Source organism: Anthonomus grandis, chromosome 5 (assembly GCF_022605725.1).
Source record: "Anthonomus grandis grandis chromosome 5, icAntGran1.3, whole genome shotgun sequence".
NCBI classification, from domain to species: domain Eukaryota; kingdom Metazoa; phylum Arthropoda; class Insecta; order Coleoptera; family Curculionidae; genus Anthonomus; species Anthonomus grandis.
In genome coordinates this window covers 1,449,643-1,468,430 of record NC_065550.1, presented here as the reverse complement: position 1 = coordinate 1,468,430, position 18,788 = coordinate 1,449,643, and positions in this window count along the sequence as shown.

The window sequence follows — 18,788 nt, the reverse complement described above, 5'->3', positions numbered from 1 at the left end:
TTGCATGAAGATTATGCTGTTGCTATCTGTATTCCATCGATGCAGCGCGCACTAAAACTAAAACAAGCTAACGGAGTCATTTTTGTAGATGCTTCCGGTAACTGTGACGTTTATGACCATAAAGTATATTTCTTTGTGACACAGACCGCGGCAGGAGGATTACCTGTTGGTTGTATACTAAGCAGTTGCCAAAAATCAGATTTATTTGAAGTAGATGTCAAAGACTTAATAGACATTATGCCCCAAAAGGTTCAACCAACGGTAATTTTAATAGATAATGATCTAGGGGAACGTAATGTTTTACAAACTAACTAGCCTCATGCGACATTATTGCTGTCTACATTCCATGTTCTTAAAAAGATATGCATATGGCGCTGGATACTTACGAGTAAAAATGGCGTTCGGCGAGACGATGCTCAAAAGTATTATAAACTTTTCAAGAACATTTTGAATGCAAAAACACTTAATGAACTTGAGGCAAGCAATGAAAAGTTCTTTAAAAATTGCAGCCATGAGGGTTTTAAAAAGTATGTAAGCGAAATATATCTTAATCAAGAACAAATATGGTGTATTTTTTACAGATTAAACTTACCACTGAGAGGTAGTGATACTAATAACTACACCGAGGTAATGTTTCGTTTTGTTAAAGGATATACCTCTGGAAAGAGCAAAAGCGTTTAATCTAGTACAACTGGTGGGTTACATCGTAGTTTGTTTCGAAAACTATTATAACCAACGTATTCTAGGCCTAATTTATGAAAGATCATCTAAAGCTGTTGCTACTAAATACTTACCTATACTTTCAAATAGTTAAATGAAAATTACTTGCACCAACATGGAAACGCTGGAATTTTCTGTCCCAAATACACTAATAAAACCATGCTGTTCGCCTCTATGTCGCTATAACTTATTGCTTTGAGAACAATAAATATCTAGAATTTGCTGATGATTTGAAGTTCTGGAGATCTATTATGATTATTCCACTAGATAGGAACTCCTGCAATAAGATATTAATAGATTGTTTATGTACGGAGAATCAGCTAAATCTTAACATAAAGAAATGCGCATTTGTTAGTTTTATGCGCAAAGTGAATAGGTTTCCATATTCCTATTCTATCAATGGTACAGCCATTAATTCCAATGTATCACTACTATTAAGAATCTGAGTGTCCTTTTAGGTAGCAAGTTAACCTTTGTTGATCACATCAATTCCATATCTGTATGAAACTCAAAGATACTCAGGTTTATGCTAAGAAATTGCCAGTATTCTTCTGTGAAGGATTCCAGATTGGTCTACGGTACGTTAGTAAGGCCCGTCTTGGATGACTGCTCAGTTGTATGGTAACAATTTTCAAAACCGCATACAGTTTCCTTAAAGCGTGCTCAACATACTTTTGAGGGTGTGTGCTTTTAAGGAGGGCATTAGAATAGAGAACTATGATTACATGTAATAACAGTTAAATTTGCCTTCAGTAAGTACTCGCAGGAAGAGATTTTGGTTTATCTTTAAACTAGTGGTTGGATGCTGGAATGTCCTATTCCATGTACCAACGGCTATTTGTAATGCTTAAGTACCAGCTTCGCATAATTTAGATTTTTTTTGTTTTTTTGTTATTATATCCTATATTTTTTGTTATTTTCTATTTTTAAATTGGTATTTAGTTTTAAAACCAAAATGTTATTTTCTATTACGTAATAAGTAAATAAATAAATATCAATATATATTAATATGCGACTATGAGCTTCTTACAAGACACTTCTTACAAGACATCTTAGTCAGGGCTCATGCCAGTTTATATGCAGAATTGTGGCAAATAATGTAGAAATTTGTTTATTAATAATTGTTTTATGTGTAATAGTTTAGTTAAGCATTTCAGAAAACGATCCGTTAACCACCACTAATTATATGAACAAAAAATTTATTTTGAAACCAAATGCTGTTCCTGTATACAAAAAACAGTATCGGTAACTTTTCTCTCACAAAGAAGAAATAGTACAAATTAATAAAATGTTACAGGATGGTATTATTGAAGAAGCAAGATCTGAGTGGTCTTCATCTCTCTTGCTAGTTCCAAAAAAAGTTGGCAATAATAGCAACAGAAGTTTTAGGGTGTAATAGATTATCGAAGTTGTAATTCTCAGTTGCAGGATGAAAAATGGCCCTTAATCTGTATAACTGATATTCTTGATTCTTTATCTGGTGCAACTTATTTTTCACATTTAGATCTGTCACAAAGTTATCATCAAATAGAACTAGATCAAGCTAGTAGGGCATATACAACATTTACAGTAGGCAGTACCAAATGACTCGTCTTCTTATGAGTCTAAAAATCGGCAATGACGATAGCGATGTCTGGTTTAAGTTATGATCGATGTTTTGTTTATTTAAATGATCTTATTGTCTTCGGAAGAAATTTTTATGAGCATAATATGAATTTGGTAAAGGTACTCCAAAGGATGAGAGAGGTTAATTTAAAGTTAAACCCAAATAAATGTGAATTTCTTAAGAAGGAGCTTCCGTACTTAGGCCATATAGTATCTTCAAAGGGGGTATTACCTGATCCTCAAAAAATAAAAGCTGTCCAGCATTATCCCGTATCAACGGATGCAAATGAAGCCAGAAGATTTGTCGCTTTTGCTAATTATTATAGAAAATATATTAATAATTTTGCTAAAATTGCTGTACCTTTAAATTGGTTGTCGAGAAAAAATTTCCTTTTCAAGTGGACGTTTGAATGTCAAAAATCTTTTGAAGCACTAAAAAATGCTTTAGTTAACCCTCCTTCTTGCAGTATCCGAACTTTTCTCCAGATAATACCTTCATTTTAAAGACTGATGCTTCCGATTATAGTGTGGGTACAGTACTCTCAAATAACGATGATATGCCTATTGCTTACGCGAGTAGAGCATTAAATAAAGCAGAAAAACAATATTCTACAATTGAAAAAGAGCTGTTAGCAATAGTCTTTGGTATAAAACTTTTTTTTGTTACTTGTATGATAGGAAATTTATTATTTATACCGATCATCGTCCATTGATTTATCTGTTTGGAATGGCTAATCCTTCTAGTAAGCTTACAAAGTTTAGGCTACTTATAGAGGAATATGACGTTAAAATAGGATATTGGTTTGCTCCCATACATCTTTTTATTTTATTTTTTTTTTAATATTTCTTGGATAGCTGGATAAGGTCTATACCTTCTGGTATCTGCAGTGGGTAATTTGCAATTGAATCGGAATATTTTATTTTGTTTTATATACTGTTTATTCACATACTTAATATTTTTTTGGTAATACTTTTATGCTCGACAAACTTTATTTGTCCATTTTTTTTCCCGATATTTCCTTTCTGCTTCCTTGTATTTTCCTCATTCTTATCCAATTGCCCTGGTACCTACGCTAAAGTGAGAAGAATGTTAGAAAAAAGTACCTAGGAGAAAAAGGTAAACGAGCAGTAGCAAGAATTAACGCGCACGCGACACTTGAGATACGGCTTTACGGCTTCTAATTTACGGTGCCAAGGGTTCGACCTATTTTACCCTTATTTGTGCTAAATTATGGGTAAGTCGAGCTTTGTTAATATCTAACTACTTCACATTTACCGCCCAATATAAATACTGAGGACTGAGTCAGGGTATAAAGAAAAATTGAACTAATAACTAGAATCAGCTTCCCTTATCAAATACAGTCCACTTAAAAACCATCTAATCAAGAATAAAAACAGATATGGTAAAGGTAAAAGTAATGTAGCCGCTGATGCACTATCGCGGATACAGCTTTGATTATGATGAATTAAAAAAAATTTCGAAAACCTTCGAAGGTACGATATTTGTCATAACAAGACAACAAAGTAAAAATTTAAATCGTGCGGATGAAGTTGAGAATGACTTTAATAGTTCTTTAAACGATAGGCTTGATCAGCCTGGAGTTGTATAATTATTATAACGTCTAAAAAACTCGTATGAAATAAGTTCTATTCTACAAGAAAATTATGAAAATTAAGTAGCATGGAAAAGTTGATTTCGAGTTAGAAAACTTTATTCTAAATGAAAAAGAAAAAGTAATTTATGCAAGGTATAATGATTTAGATTCTCGATCGGCGCTCGTACAAAGTACATCGTTGAGAGATCTAGATAAAATATGCAAGAAATATGAAATTCCGGAATTAGCCATTATTAAAAATAAAGAAAATGCGCAATTAGTAAGTGATATAACAAGGAATATTTTAGAAATAAATTAAAATGGGCATAATAAAGGACGTCCAAAAAATAACCGATTTAGATAGTAAAATAATTATTCTCAATGATTTTCACATCCTGCCGACCGGAGGTCACGCGGGAATAAACATAACGTGTAATAATATAATAAAAAATACTATTTTTGGTCTAATTTGCATCGAGATGTTGAAGATTTTGTAAAACATTTTGATAGTTGTCAACGTTATAAACACTCTACCCCTAATATTCAACCAATATCTTTTTAATCAATTTTTTAAGGAGGTTTCGTGTCTACTTTAGTCCATGGAGACCAGTAGAAATTTTAATGATTGGTACTAGTAATGCGTCTCTGTAATAGCCTCCCAAGTAACCCATAGTTCTGTTCTCTAGCCATTTCAAATTACAGTATTCTTTATTTTTAATGACACATTTAGTCTTGTATACATTCCAGCTTCATATTGTACTGCTTGTTAATGAAATTTTATTTATACTCTTATAAAACTCGGTTCTGGACTAAAGAAATATTTTAGAATTTAAATTATATCCAATATGGATAATTCCATACTTTATTTATTTCTTTTATAATGAATAATGATTATTGATAATTGATTGATAATATTATGATTAATTGAATTGAGATAATTGGGCATCTACAAATGTGTATGTTGTACTGTCCATAGTACAATAACTGATTTTGGCTTGACCATACCAGATATGCCGGTTGATTTTACTCGGACTGACCTATCTAATTTTTGTCTCTTTTTATCTTAAGTAAATATTAGTTTTCTTGGAAGATAGCAAGAAGTTACTGGTCTAGGGAAAATCGAAATTGAGTGTCATAGTGACACATATTTTCATTGCCAACTTCCTTGGACCATAAATTTAGTTATTTATTTTTTTATAAAGGGTTTTATGGTACTTATAAAAAAAGTTAAGTTATTTTCGATTGGCAATACATTTTGTGCGTGATTGCTTAAATACGGGTGTAACCTCTGCGGTCGTTCCTTTTTTCCAGACCGCCATCATGAAGTGAAGAGTGCTTTAGTTCTTTTTGTAATTCGTGTGAATTTTACCCATATGGGGATATAATTGATTAAATGTGGTGATAGTAAATCAACTTTTTAGGCATAATGCTATAATTTGTTTTTTTGTTGAATTTACTGGCCTTTATGGCGATTTAAAACCTAATAATTTTTCACGTGCCCTCGAACATCGGCAAAATGGCGGTCCTGATTGGCATTGGCAGGGGATAATTTAATTAACAAAGCTACATAACATGGATTTTGGACGGATTTTTTTTTGTATGGACCTGATTTCTTCATGCCACATGGTACTTTTATTTTGGGGTTATGTACTCTACTGGCTCTAATCTAGAGGAGATTTTAAACAACTGTGAGCTAACGTCTAACCTGGACCACTACCAGAGCTTGGCGTATTGTGAGGTGGAAGAGGTGAAGCTTGGAAGCCTGCAGTTTCTTCGACTGGGAATTGGATGTCTGGGAGAGTCTCGAATCTGAAGTAGTCTGCTGTGTGTGGAACTAAGTGAACTAACTTTTTTTTATTATTCACTTATTTTATTTTATTTTTATTATCACAACTTTTATCTATTGAGTTGAGATGCATACATATATGACTTTACAATCTGAGCGGGGTGAAGCCGAATTGTGGTGGTTAGGGGATGTAATTATTTTTCTCATTCAAAGGCTGGATATATTTATATTATTTTGATAATCCAAGGCCCACCAGGTTCGACTGTACTTGTCTCAAAAGTTTATTTAAAATTTCATTGACATTATTTAATCGATGCTATTTTATTATTGAGTATTACTGATAAGAGTACATATATATGTGACAAGTGACTCCTGTGAGGTAAGACGCAGCCAGCTTCGTAGTACTACGAGTATATACTTGGGTTATATTATTTATTTTCAGACTACTCCTAAGATGTCAAATTTTCTCAGATTAGCTAGTAAATATTAGAGTAAAATAATAAAAGGGTAATTTTGATTGGGGAAGCTTTAACAGTTAGGGTTTTCTTTTTTTTTTCTTAGGTCAATGTCCGTGGCGGGATATACCGGGCCACGTAAATTGTTAGTTTAATTCGAATTGAAGCTTCATTTCCCAAAAGGTTCGGGTGTAACATAATTTATTTTATTTTGACAACCACACTTTTGATTGCGTATTTTTTTTTTAGATATATTTCTTATAAGCACGAATGACAGTGCACCATTTTGGAAAATGTAATTTTATGGCACGTTATCTGTTGACAACTTTGTTTTTCTTGTAATTAGAAACTTAAACGTTGTGGTTCCTTATTACCAACTTAAATAATTATTCCTTTTAAAGATAAATAAAATAACATAACATAATTCGTTGTGATAATCAAGACTTAATAAATTGTTATTTTCTGTTGTTATTTTGTTATTCACTTGAGTTGAGTAGGTTAGAATATTATAGGTAATTTGGAAACAATAGTGTATACCAATTGACCTTGATTTTGTTTTCCAAGTTTTGTTTTGAACTTGCCTAAATAAATTTTGATAAATATTGGGCGTCCATTGGGATTATATAAAATCCAAAACTTGGTGGCGCCATACTGAATTTGACATTTATTTGGGTAACTCTTGGGTAGTTACTATCTAAGAAATTTTGGTTCATTTGGTTGAGAAAGAAGCTAGAACCCACACCAGCTTGAGCTAGCAGCATTGTGAAGGATTCCTTCTCTGGGCGTTCCAGGTAAGAGGGGTTAGGTTCCCCCGGGCATCAAAAAACATTTGGAGACCCTCTTAAGGCCATAAACCATTCACTATTTTTAGTACTTCTTTTCTTTTGATTAACTTAGGCATTCATCGGTTCCCCCTTTCATTTAGAAAAAAAAAGTTATAACAAGGCTCTGAGTTCAAACCTTAGCCTCGGCGTGATCCTTTGCCCAGCTTTTTCTTTTTTAGTACTTATAAAAAATTAACATCTATAGTAAATACAGAGAAAAGGAAAGGTCTTATTATATAATTATTATAATCAGAAATAAATTTCATTTAAATATTACTTACTTATTTCTGGGTATCATCATGCTTCAGAGAACCATGATGTGTTACAATACGCTCCGCTCCTATTAGTTATATTGCTCCAAGTAACTCGGATAAATATAACTAATATTGAATGATATCTTTAATGATCCCTTCTTATTTTATTATTATAGTACGTTTTTAATTTTAAAACTCAATTTCGCAAAAATTTGTTAAAAGTCAAGAATTATTTCCTAAATAAACCTCAAGTACCAAATCTCAATTAAATCAGACTCATAGGAAAAAATGTTTGATAGTCACGTGACCTTAAAACTCAATATTTTCAAAGCTTGATGAAAATCAATAATTATTTCCTAAATAAACCCCAAATACCAAATTTCAATCAAATCGGACCAATAGGAAAAAAATTTTGGTAGTCAACCCTAAAACCTAATATTTAAAAAAATTTCAAATAATTAATAATTATAACCTAAGCCAAACCCAAATAAAATTTCATTCAAATCGGGCAAGTAACAAAAAAGTAAAAAATAAATAAATTCCAGATAAAATAATAATAAATAATAAATCTCGATTAGATTTTTTTTTTATCATTAGGGCCCACTGTGTTGTAATTTTTGTCTGGCAAAATGCCTTGTATAGACACTGTGTCGCATGAATATTATAATAATACACGGTAAATTCTAAAACTTCAAAACTTTGCTAAATTATCACGGCTAAAAGAAGACGATTTGGTAAAAGATATGCCTATATTCAGGTTCTCCAGAGTCTCTTGAATAATTCCATACAAATTTCAGAAAGTTCTGACCTATTTTAAGCATTTTATCAATGAAATTAAGAAGCAAGTCCGAGCCGATTTATCCACGATGACACCATGTTGTCAAAACCGCCGTAAAGGTCGGCATTAATATCGCGCGTAGACGTCAAAATCGACCATTTTCAGAAGATGTTTTAGGGTATAAAAAAAGGTTTTTACCTTATGATTTGTACATTGAAAAATAGTATAAAGCCTTAGGAACAGATTAACATCAATTCTGGACCGATTCCAATTGGTTTTAGTAGTTAAATTTCGATTATAAAAACGGTCTTTTCTCGGCGAAAATCGCCGTTTTCGTTGCCATGGAGACGCGACCGTAGGCTTGTTGACACAGACCTTGTCCCTATACTTTTACATTGGGTTCTGGAGCGCTAACTATATTGTACAGGGTGACCCAATAAGACTGTTCCTCGGCCATATCTCGGGAACTGTTCGTAAAAAAAATTAAAAAAAAAAATTATTAGGTAAATCGGTCATGAAAAATCGTTGGAAAATATTTTCAAGTTCTAGAAATTACCACCAGAGGGCGTAATTGCCATCTTAAATTTTAAAATTGCATTTTTCTTTAAATTTCGCATAACAACCAAATTCTTTTTTTTACATTTTTAAAGAGAACCAGGTTATCTATGATTTTCGTAAAATAAAAAAATCAGCCATTTCAAAAACAAAGATGGTGGAGCGCGTTCAGTTGTTTTGCAATAACTTGCTTTAACTTCTTAACGGTTTGACCGATTTTAACAAATTTGGTATCGTTGAAAAGAGCATTCCTTGGGCAATAAGAATCAACCAAAATATAGTTGATTTAGTTGAATCCTTTTCCGCCTGGGGGCTAGCTTTGACACCATCACCCAAAATCCTAAAAAAATCAAAAAAATCAAATGGAATGATATGACTTTTTCTTTATGAAAAAGTAGCCAAATAACATCCAAAGAGGCCAGTAAAAACCGTTTGTCAAAATGTCTTTCCTAACCGCAAATATTGGGAAAATAAGGAAAAAAAACGCATCCCGAACGTAATAAGTCACTTTAATATTATAGGTAGGCCTTGGAAAATGAAACAAATAAAACATGATGCATTATAAAATAATAACAGCTGTCATTTGCTGTGTTGTTGTCATTGTTATTGTCATTATTCTGCTGTGTTACATTCAGAAAGTGTAGTTATTTGAATTTTGAATCTTTTCTGCAATGCCGATTTCTAAACAAGAAGCATTTAATATGCTGGCGATATATTTTGAGTGTTTACAAAATGCGACCATCGCTGCCCGCGCCTTCTATTTGCGCTATCCGAATCGACCACGATACCATCGCCGCGTGTTTGTGCGTTTGGCCCAGCGCCTGTTAACAACAGGTAGCATCCATAGACCTGCCATGATTAGAAATAGGCAAAATAACGAACAAAATGTAGTTAATGTCCTGGCATCTGTAGAAATCAATCCCCAAATTAGTACTAAAGAGATTTCTCGAGACTTGGGTATTCCTCAAAGTACGGTTCACCGCATTCTTCGAACCCATAGGTATGTAACCTGCTAAATATCATATCTTAGGGTTTTTTTTTTACATTTCTTGCTATTTTAGGCTACATCCCTACCATATCAACTTACACCAAGCCCTTTCTCCTCCGGATTTCGACCAAAGGCTAGATTTTTGTCACTGGCTATTAAGCATGATAGCAGAAAATCCTCAATTTCTTTCAACTGTGTTGTGGACTGACGAAGCCACCTTCAATAGCAATGGGCACTTAAACTTACATAATATGCACTTTTGGGCCCGAAATAATCCGCGCTGGCTTGGACAAGTTCAGCATCAAGGGAGATATAGTGTAAATGTATGGTGTGGGATAATTGGAGGGCGGGTTGTTGGTCCATATATTTTGGACGGCGCATTAAATGGTCTAACATACCTACATTTCTTAGAAAATGTTCTTCCAATTTTAATGGAAGATATTGCGCTGAACGTCCGCCAAAATATGTTTTTCCAGCATGATGGTTGCCCCGCCCATTATGCTCTTGCTGTTCGCCAGTATTTAGATGCCACCTTCTTTGACCGTTGGATCGGAAGAGGAAGCCTATTCCCTTGGGCGCCAAGGCAAGTATTTAACACAAGAATCTTCAGACGTTGCCTATTTGGAATGATTCTGTTTATAATTGCACACGTATTAAAACTTAATGAATATTTCTAGGTCTCCCGATTTAACCTGCCTTGATTTTTATCTCTGGGAAGGATTAAGGATATAGTCTATGCAACAAGGCCAACTTCCCGCGAGGATATGATTGCAAGAATTAGGAATGCCATCTTAAATATCCCAATAGCTGAAATTGAAACTGCTGTTTCTTCAACTCATCAGCGTCTTCAGATGTGCGTCCAAAATGACGGAGGCCATTTTGAACACCTGGGTCGCCATTAGATCACTTTCTTGTTCCTTTCATGTTTCATTTGTTTCATTTTCCAAGGCCTACCTATAATATTAAAGTGACTTATTACGTTCGGGATGCGTTTTTTTTCCTTATTTTCCCAATATTTGCGGTTAGGAAAGACATTTTGACAAACGGTTTTCACTGGCCTCTTTGGATGTTATTTGGCTACTTTTTCATAAAGAAAAAGTCATATCATTCCATTTGATTTTTTTGATTTTTTTAGGATTTTGGGTGATGGTGTCAAAGCTAGCCCCCAGGCGGAAAAGGATTCAACTAAATCAACTATATTTTGGTTGATTCTTATTGCCCAAGGAATGCTCTTTTCAACGATACCAAATTTGTTAAAATCGGTCAAACCGTTAAGAAGTTAAAGCAAGTTATTGCAAAAACAACTGAACGCGCTCCACCATCTTTGTTTTTGAAATGGCTGATTTTTTTATTTTACGAAAATCATAGATAACCTGGTTCTCTTTAAAAATGTAAAAAAAATTTGGTTGTTATGCGAAATTTAAAGAAAAATGCAATTTTAAAATTTAAGATGGCAATTACGCCCTCTGTTGGTAATTTTTAGAACTTGAAAATATTTTCCAACGATTTTTCATGACCGATTTACCCAATAATTTTTTTTTTTTAATTTTTTTTACGAACAGTTCTCGAGATATGGCCGAGGAACAGTCTTATTGGGTCACCCTGTACTATGCGTTGGCTCCCATGGTGTCGACGGTATGACTGGTTGATTGGAACTTAACTTTCAGGCTTATTTTCTTCGGTTTTTCTTAAATAACAGCGCGTTGCGGAAAAACGGTAACATTTAAAGAAAAACGGTTTTCAGTGGATTATAGCCAGATAGTGTCCAGTGATTTCAGAATAAAAATGGATTTCATATGTATCATAGGTATGCCGGTATTAAGCGTTAAAGTTAAAAAAAAGGTGTAGAGCAAAAACTACTCTAGAAAGTTGTAGACTATGTCGAAAAATAGGACTTAAAAAGTTCTTAGAACGCTAAAAGTTTGAAATCTTTAGGTGCGGCTAATAAAGAGTTATTAAGAAAAGTAGAAAAAAACGGTCAAAAAAAGGCTCAAAAAGGGGTTTATATTTGTTAACACAGCTCACCCTGTATAATACATAGCGTCATGAATAATACCTTTATTTAATCCTAAATGATTAAGCTTTCAAACGGTGATACCAAAAAAAATTAAAACTTTTTTTTAGAAGTAGAAAAAAAATTATTTGTCGAAAAATTCACTTCTTTTTTTGAAGAAAAAATTTTAAGTTTGAGCTTGTTTATCTTGGAAGGAGTTTCTTTTTGAAAAAAATAGCTTTCACGAAAAAGATAGCTACATTTACGTAGAAAAAGGTTGTTTTGTCCACATTGTCGGGAACGTTACTGCTTAGGCCCCACAACCGTTTAAGTCCGCGAGGTACCGCGCAAAAAGTTCAACATTCATTCACAAAAAAATTCGACTTCTAAAGGGTTTATCTTAAAAAGCGTCCTTTGGGAGTTGCCTTATATAAAGGCGTTTGACATTAATGAGTTTCAGAAAATTCGGCTCAGTCAGTTTTCCACAAACTGCTGGATAGCATGCTGGATATTATACTAATAATAGCGACTTTAAGTTATATAATATTATTTAGAATTAAGTTTATCAGATTATTGTATATTTTAGCATATAGTAAATACCTACATACATAATATTTTATGTTACTATAGTCAATATCTTAGTCAGGATTCATGCCAGTTCATATGCAAGTATGTCAAGTAATGTAGAAATATGTTTATTAATAATTGTTTGCGACTTTGCTTTTTTTTTATATCATAAACAAAATGTGTTCTTGAAACTTTTATAAATAATGGACTGTTTAAAATGCTTATCTACCAGCACGTGCGTTTTTGTATATTAAGCATCTTCTTTGTACCAATACTGACGCCGCTGCCGTTTAGAGACGTGATTACATTGAAATAAGCTTTTTTTTAATTCATTCGCATTTTACATTTTAGACCTATAACTTCACTCCATAATTTTTTTAGTTTTTAATAAATAGTTCTTAGAAAAATTTGGAGTGTTATTGTGTTTTCCTTCTTTTTAAGAAGAAGAGGTTTAAAGTGAAGTATAATACATATAATACCACCCCGGTATTATTCAATAATTGTTTTATGTGTAATAGTTTAGCTAAGCAATTTTGGATTCTTTAGACTAAATTATTAAATTACAATATAGACCTATTTTAGACTGAAACAAGATTGTTTTAATAGAATATAATAAAACCTCCCGTTATAACAGTAATAAAAAAATCCTTTTTTACTTGTCCAAAATATACACATAAATAACGGTGAGTAATACAGAAATAATCTTATCAATTCTTCGAAAAAGGACAAATAAGGAAAGTATCGCGATTATAAAAAAACGATACACCATGCAACTCCACAAAGATGTCGATATATCTGCGGGATGCTACCCGTTAAAAGTATAAATATACTATTTTCAGCAATATAAAAGTGTCTAATACAAACATCTTATACTTTTATAAATTAAAACCTAAGTCTACATAAAACCTAATAGTACAGTCAATCTGTAATTTTTTTTTTTTAAACTATCCAAGTCGCTAATTTTTTGAGGGTCGATTCTATTTCCGAAGAAAAGCTTAAGTCCTCGGAATTGAGAGTCTCACCCCCCCCCCCCCCTTTTTTGGGAAACTCAAAAAGTTTTTCAAATCGATTTTCCAGCTAAACAGCGAGTCATACAGAAAAACTTATTGAACATAAAATGTAGAGCTTTTTGTGCTCTACAATTCATCTCATGGGCGCGAAGCTGTAGAACCAAAATGAAATGTTAGAGGGTGCCAAAGTCACCAAAAATTACTTTTTTCATTTTTTCACTGAGAAACATTTTTTTTTTTACTATCGCAAGTTTAGCAAAAATGTAGAGGACAAAAATACCTACAAAATGCATGTCTTACTTTTTTTTTCGATTTACCGTTTTCGAGATACAAGGATTAAAATGTCGTGTAGTGCTTCGCGAAGATGAAAAAAAAGCAGCTGCTCGCTGGACCGCTGTCCCCCTTTCCACTCCCACTCTCCCCGCATCTACTCTCCTCCATCAGCTGATCCGGCAGTGAGGTACGTTATGAAGAAATACCCTCAGCACAGAACTTCAATCGTCTTTGATGGATATCCGCAGGGTAGTGAAGACTTCAGCCTGAAATCATACGAAAAACAACTTCGTTCTACTAAGCACATCGCAGCCAAAATTGATTTTCATGAGAGCACTAAGATATCAGTGTCATAAGAAACCTTTCTGTCAAACGACCGAAACAAGGACCGGTTTATTCTCATGTTATTGAATAAACTAAATGAATCAGGGTTCGAATCAATGCAGGCTTTAGAGGATGCGGACTGTTCGATTTTTCAAAGCGCTCTTGATCATTTTGCTACGCACGAGTGCGCAATTATCGTTGGAGAGGACATTGACTTGCTGTTTTTGCTTACTGCTAACGCTACAGTCGACCAACAAACTTTTTTGTTGAAGCCTAGTAAAGGAAAAGTCCCGGAGCGGTTGTATGGACCCAGCAGTTTCAGGTACAACGCGGCTAGGCCACACGTGCTTTTAGCTCATGCATTCAGTGGATGCGATACTACGTCAGCTCCATTCACGGTCGGAAAAGCGAAACTCGTGAATTTACTTGAGAGTAATGATGAAGTGCGAGAACATGCAGAAATTTTTAAGAAACGAAAAGTTCATCAGAAAGACATAGAAAATGCAGGACAAATAATTTTTGTGGGTCTGTATCTTGGGAATACTCAAAAAGATAAGCTGTCAGAGTTACGCTACAAGAAATTTGTACAGGCAAAAACTAAGAGCAAGGTAAATCTACGTGCGCTACCACCATCCGTCGAAGCGGCAAATCTCCACAGTCGCAGAGCCTACTTGCAGGTGCAGTCGTGGTTGGGCCACACTATGGATCCACTGGAATGGGGATGGGAGAAGACAAATCAAGGACTGAAACCGGCAGCGAATTCGAAAGATCCAGCGCCAGAATCGATACTGAAAGCAATTTCTTTTGGATGCAAGACGAATGACTGCGGGGCAGCCTGCGGATGTCGCAAAGCAGGTCTTATATGCTCTGTTGCTTGTAAGTACTGTGCAGGAGAAAACTGCAGCAACGTTGCCCCAATATATTTGGAAGAGAATGACGTTGATGATTTACCTTCACAAGTTTTCAAATTGCCAAAATACCCAAGCCCCTCAGAGAACCGAAATGCAATGGACTTACAGCGCCATCTGCATGGCTTTTTTCAATTTGTCAAGAAGGGTAAAGGAAATTTTGTTCAGGTTCTACTTTAATTTCATGATGCGCAAACGTTAGGCGACGAAAAACAGCTTTCGCCAAACATTTGAGGCAGGCTACATACACGAAAGTAAACATTTCGGTATTAAATGCATTATATCTCAAAAACGGTAAATCGGAAAAAAAAATAAGACATGCATTTTGTAGGTATTTTTGTCCTCTACATTTTTGCAATCCTTGCGATGATAAAAAAAAAATGTTTCTCAGTGAAAAAATGAAAAAAGTCATTTTTGGTGACTTTGGCGCCCTCTAACTTTTCGAATTTTGGTTCTACAGCTTTGGGCCCAGGAGATGAATTGTAGAGCACAAAAAGCCCTACATTTTATGTTCAATAAGTTTTTCTGCATGACTCACTGTTTAGCCGCAAAATCGATTTGAAAAACTTTTTGAGTTTCCCCAAAAAGGGGGGGGGGGTTGACTCTCAATTCCGAGGACTTAAGTTTTTCTTTGGGAATACAATCGACCCTCAAAAAATTAGCGACTTGGATAGTTTTTAAAAGTTCTGGCCTTTTTTAATTACAGATTGACTGTACTATAAGCCTAAACCTAGATTTACAATAAAATAAAATAAAATAAAATTAAAATTATAAAAAAAAAACTTTTATGTATGAACACACGAAGTAATCAGTTCTCTTAAATTATTTCACTTAAAAAGTTAAAAAAAACCGTAGATGCACGCAATTTGTATTGTATTAATTAGAAATCTATAATAGATTTAATCCAAGCAATAATCTGTGATACATAGATCAATTCAATCACATACACATTTAAATAAAAAATAACGGAGGGATTCAATTTTTATTTTTTATAAAACAATTATTTGTACTCACAAAGATGTGTATTATAGATGTATCAAGAAATATAAAAAAAAATTAAAATATATAAATCACAAGATATTTCCTTGTTTGGTCAATAAGTTACTTTTAGCACTCTTTATAAATGTAAATGTATGTTTGTGTTTTTATTTCGTTCGCTAGTTCATTCCATAACTTAATTGAACTGAATGATTTTTGGAAATTCGCAGTTTTATGTTGCGGAATTAAGAAATTATTTATATGCCTTGTATCATGGTTATGTCGACTACAGTAAAATAACTGACGCAAATAAGGTGGCTGACCAGTTTTTAAAACATTTTCGCCTGTTAATCATTGATAAAATGGAAAGCCTATTCAAGTGAGGCGTAATGTTTCCTCTGTATGTTATATTAAAAGAAAAACGTAAACAAGAGTTCTGTAATTTTTTAATTGAATTTGCCGTTTCCGCTGTTAGTGATTGTCAGTAATGATTATAGTGTGAAATGACCGTAACAATATGCATTCTATGTAGCTATATAAACTTTTAACTCTGCACCACTGACTTTATTGTTATTATTCTTTAAATTTTTATTTGACTCTCAAACTATATAAGATTTTCTGCTAGGTAGCCTGCTATACAATTCCAACCCAAGGAAAATCCATGAAATAAAGATAGCGTGCATCGCAACCACGCCTTCTCGGCTAGATTAAGCTTTAAGGTCTTGCGTCGGAAGTCAGAATGCGCCCTTTAAAATGCCAGATAGCTTTAGATAACAATTTGCATAATTCGGGAACCGCGATGCGCTTCCTGCTGAATTGATGCAATTTTTACACGCGAATGGGTGGGTATGCCGGCACGACACCGTGACCCAATGCAAACCCGTGCAATATGTATGCATTTGAAAATTATCTGATTGTGTGATACGGTCTGTTTTGTTTTACTTGTGTTGGAAGGTTAGAGTTTGTAGAGAATTATTCAGTTAAAAGGATATAGAGGAGATTTTTTTTTTGAATTCCTGTTTTGAATTCAAAATGCCTAACAGAATCAACAAATGAACTAAAAAAGCACTAACGAAATTGTTAACTGTTAAATTACGTCCAGAAGTAGTCGATTTCAGTTAAGTTCAATTCAATTCAATTCAGTATATTACGGTAATTAACCAATTTACAAAATAAATATAGTATTGTAAGAAAACAACATCTGGTGATAAAGAATTTCTGTCGAGCCGCCGCCGGTTAGGAGATTATAATAAGCTGAATCATCACAATGTAAAAAAGGTTGTCGAAGTTACACCCTCTGAATATAATAATTACATTGTTATATTTTGCTTAGGTTAGTTTATGCCACATAATCGCTTTAAACTTATAAATAAAGGAACAATTAAGTTTCAATAGTCATTTCTGTAACTGTACTTGCTGTTAGTTGAAATAAAATTCTTTTTTAAAATTTTGTTTTGTGAACCTAGAACAAAACTGGCGCAGTCGGTAGGATACACCAAGCGGGATAATTGCATCGAGAAAATAAAATCGTCGCTTTTGTTTTAACAATTCGTGGTGTATTCGAAATTTTGCGATCGGTAGTGCGTTGCAGAAGGGCTCAACTGACTAGGGAAGACACGACCTATTGGCATTTGGTGAGGAACAAATATCGTCCAATCCAAAACGACAGGGAAGTTCGTCCTATTGGTGTGAGGCAAGGAACAAGCATCGTCCAACCCTCATAGATAATTCTCCTGGGAGAGACACACATCGCTCATCCTATTGGTACCTATGAAGTTACTTGTTTTAACACTGTAAGTGATTTTTGATTTTTGTTTATTTTGTTTTTAACAAGAAAGGAACGTATTGAATTTATTTAAGTTTAATTTATGTACTTGATACCGTGAGTTATTCTAGTCCTTTCTTTGATTTAACTTTTATTTTCGTGGTAGAAAAAGAAAATAATAAAATATTTACACGCTTTTAATTTTAACCATTTTTGTGTAGATTTTATTTGTTTATTTTGACATTTTTATAAACTTTAAAAATGCCGGAACCAAATTACCATTTAAAAAAATACCAAGCTGACAACATACCATCTTTTGACGGTAATCCAAAACAAATAAATCGATTCATATCGGCTTGTGAAAATTTTCTTGCGGTTCATAGAGATACAACAAATTTAACAGCCCCAAATAATACTTGTTTGTTTCACACCGTTTTAAATAAGTTAAATGGCAGAGCCGCCGACTTAGTAGCCTCCAGAGTAGAACTTACAAACTGGGAGCTTCTAAAGCAATCAATTATTTCAACTTTTGCGGATCAGAGATCGATTGATTGTATTGTTCAAGAAATCATCTGTTGTAGACCTAAAAATAACGAAACACCCCAACAATTTGGGTTACGGCTTCAAGATATTCGAAGCATACTATTCTCGAAAATTAACGTCTCAACAGACTCTAAAGAAATAAAACTTTTAAAAATAACTGAATATTCCAACTTAGCTTTAAAAAGTTTTATCAACGGACTTAATTATCATATGCAATTATTAGTTAGATTAAAATCTCCAAATACCCTTGAAGAGGCAATGAGTCTAGCCCAAGAGGAAGAAAATTTTACGAACTATAAAAATAAAAACTATGAATTTAAACCAACACAACCTCAAACATCATACTCAAACGCCCACACATCTAATCACAACCCAAATTCATTTAAACAGCAACAATTTAACAACCACCAGAGACATTTCGCTACTCCAAATCCCTTCAGAACACACAATAGATTCCAACAAAACCACAGCTGTTTTCCTAACATACAAAACAGAAATTTCCACCCTGGTTATCCATTTAGACCACCACAGTTTAATGGCCAACCACAACATTTTAATCAACAACCACAACATAATTTTAATAATTTCGGTAATCGAAATTATAACAATTTTAATCATAATAACAAGCGCCCAGCAACTTTCTCCATAGTGAGACCCTATACTAATAACTTAGACAAAGTAGAACCCATGGACACTTCATCGGGAAATACCGCAATTCATAATGCCATTCAAACTCAAGGCAACCCGAAATTTACCCTCAATGAAGAATCTAATCAAACCAACCCTAAAATGACACCCCAATCTAGTAACAACTGTCACTGTCAAGAACATAATTACTATAATAATAGCCAAGGTTATGACGAAGTT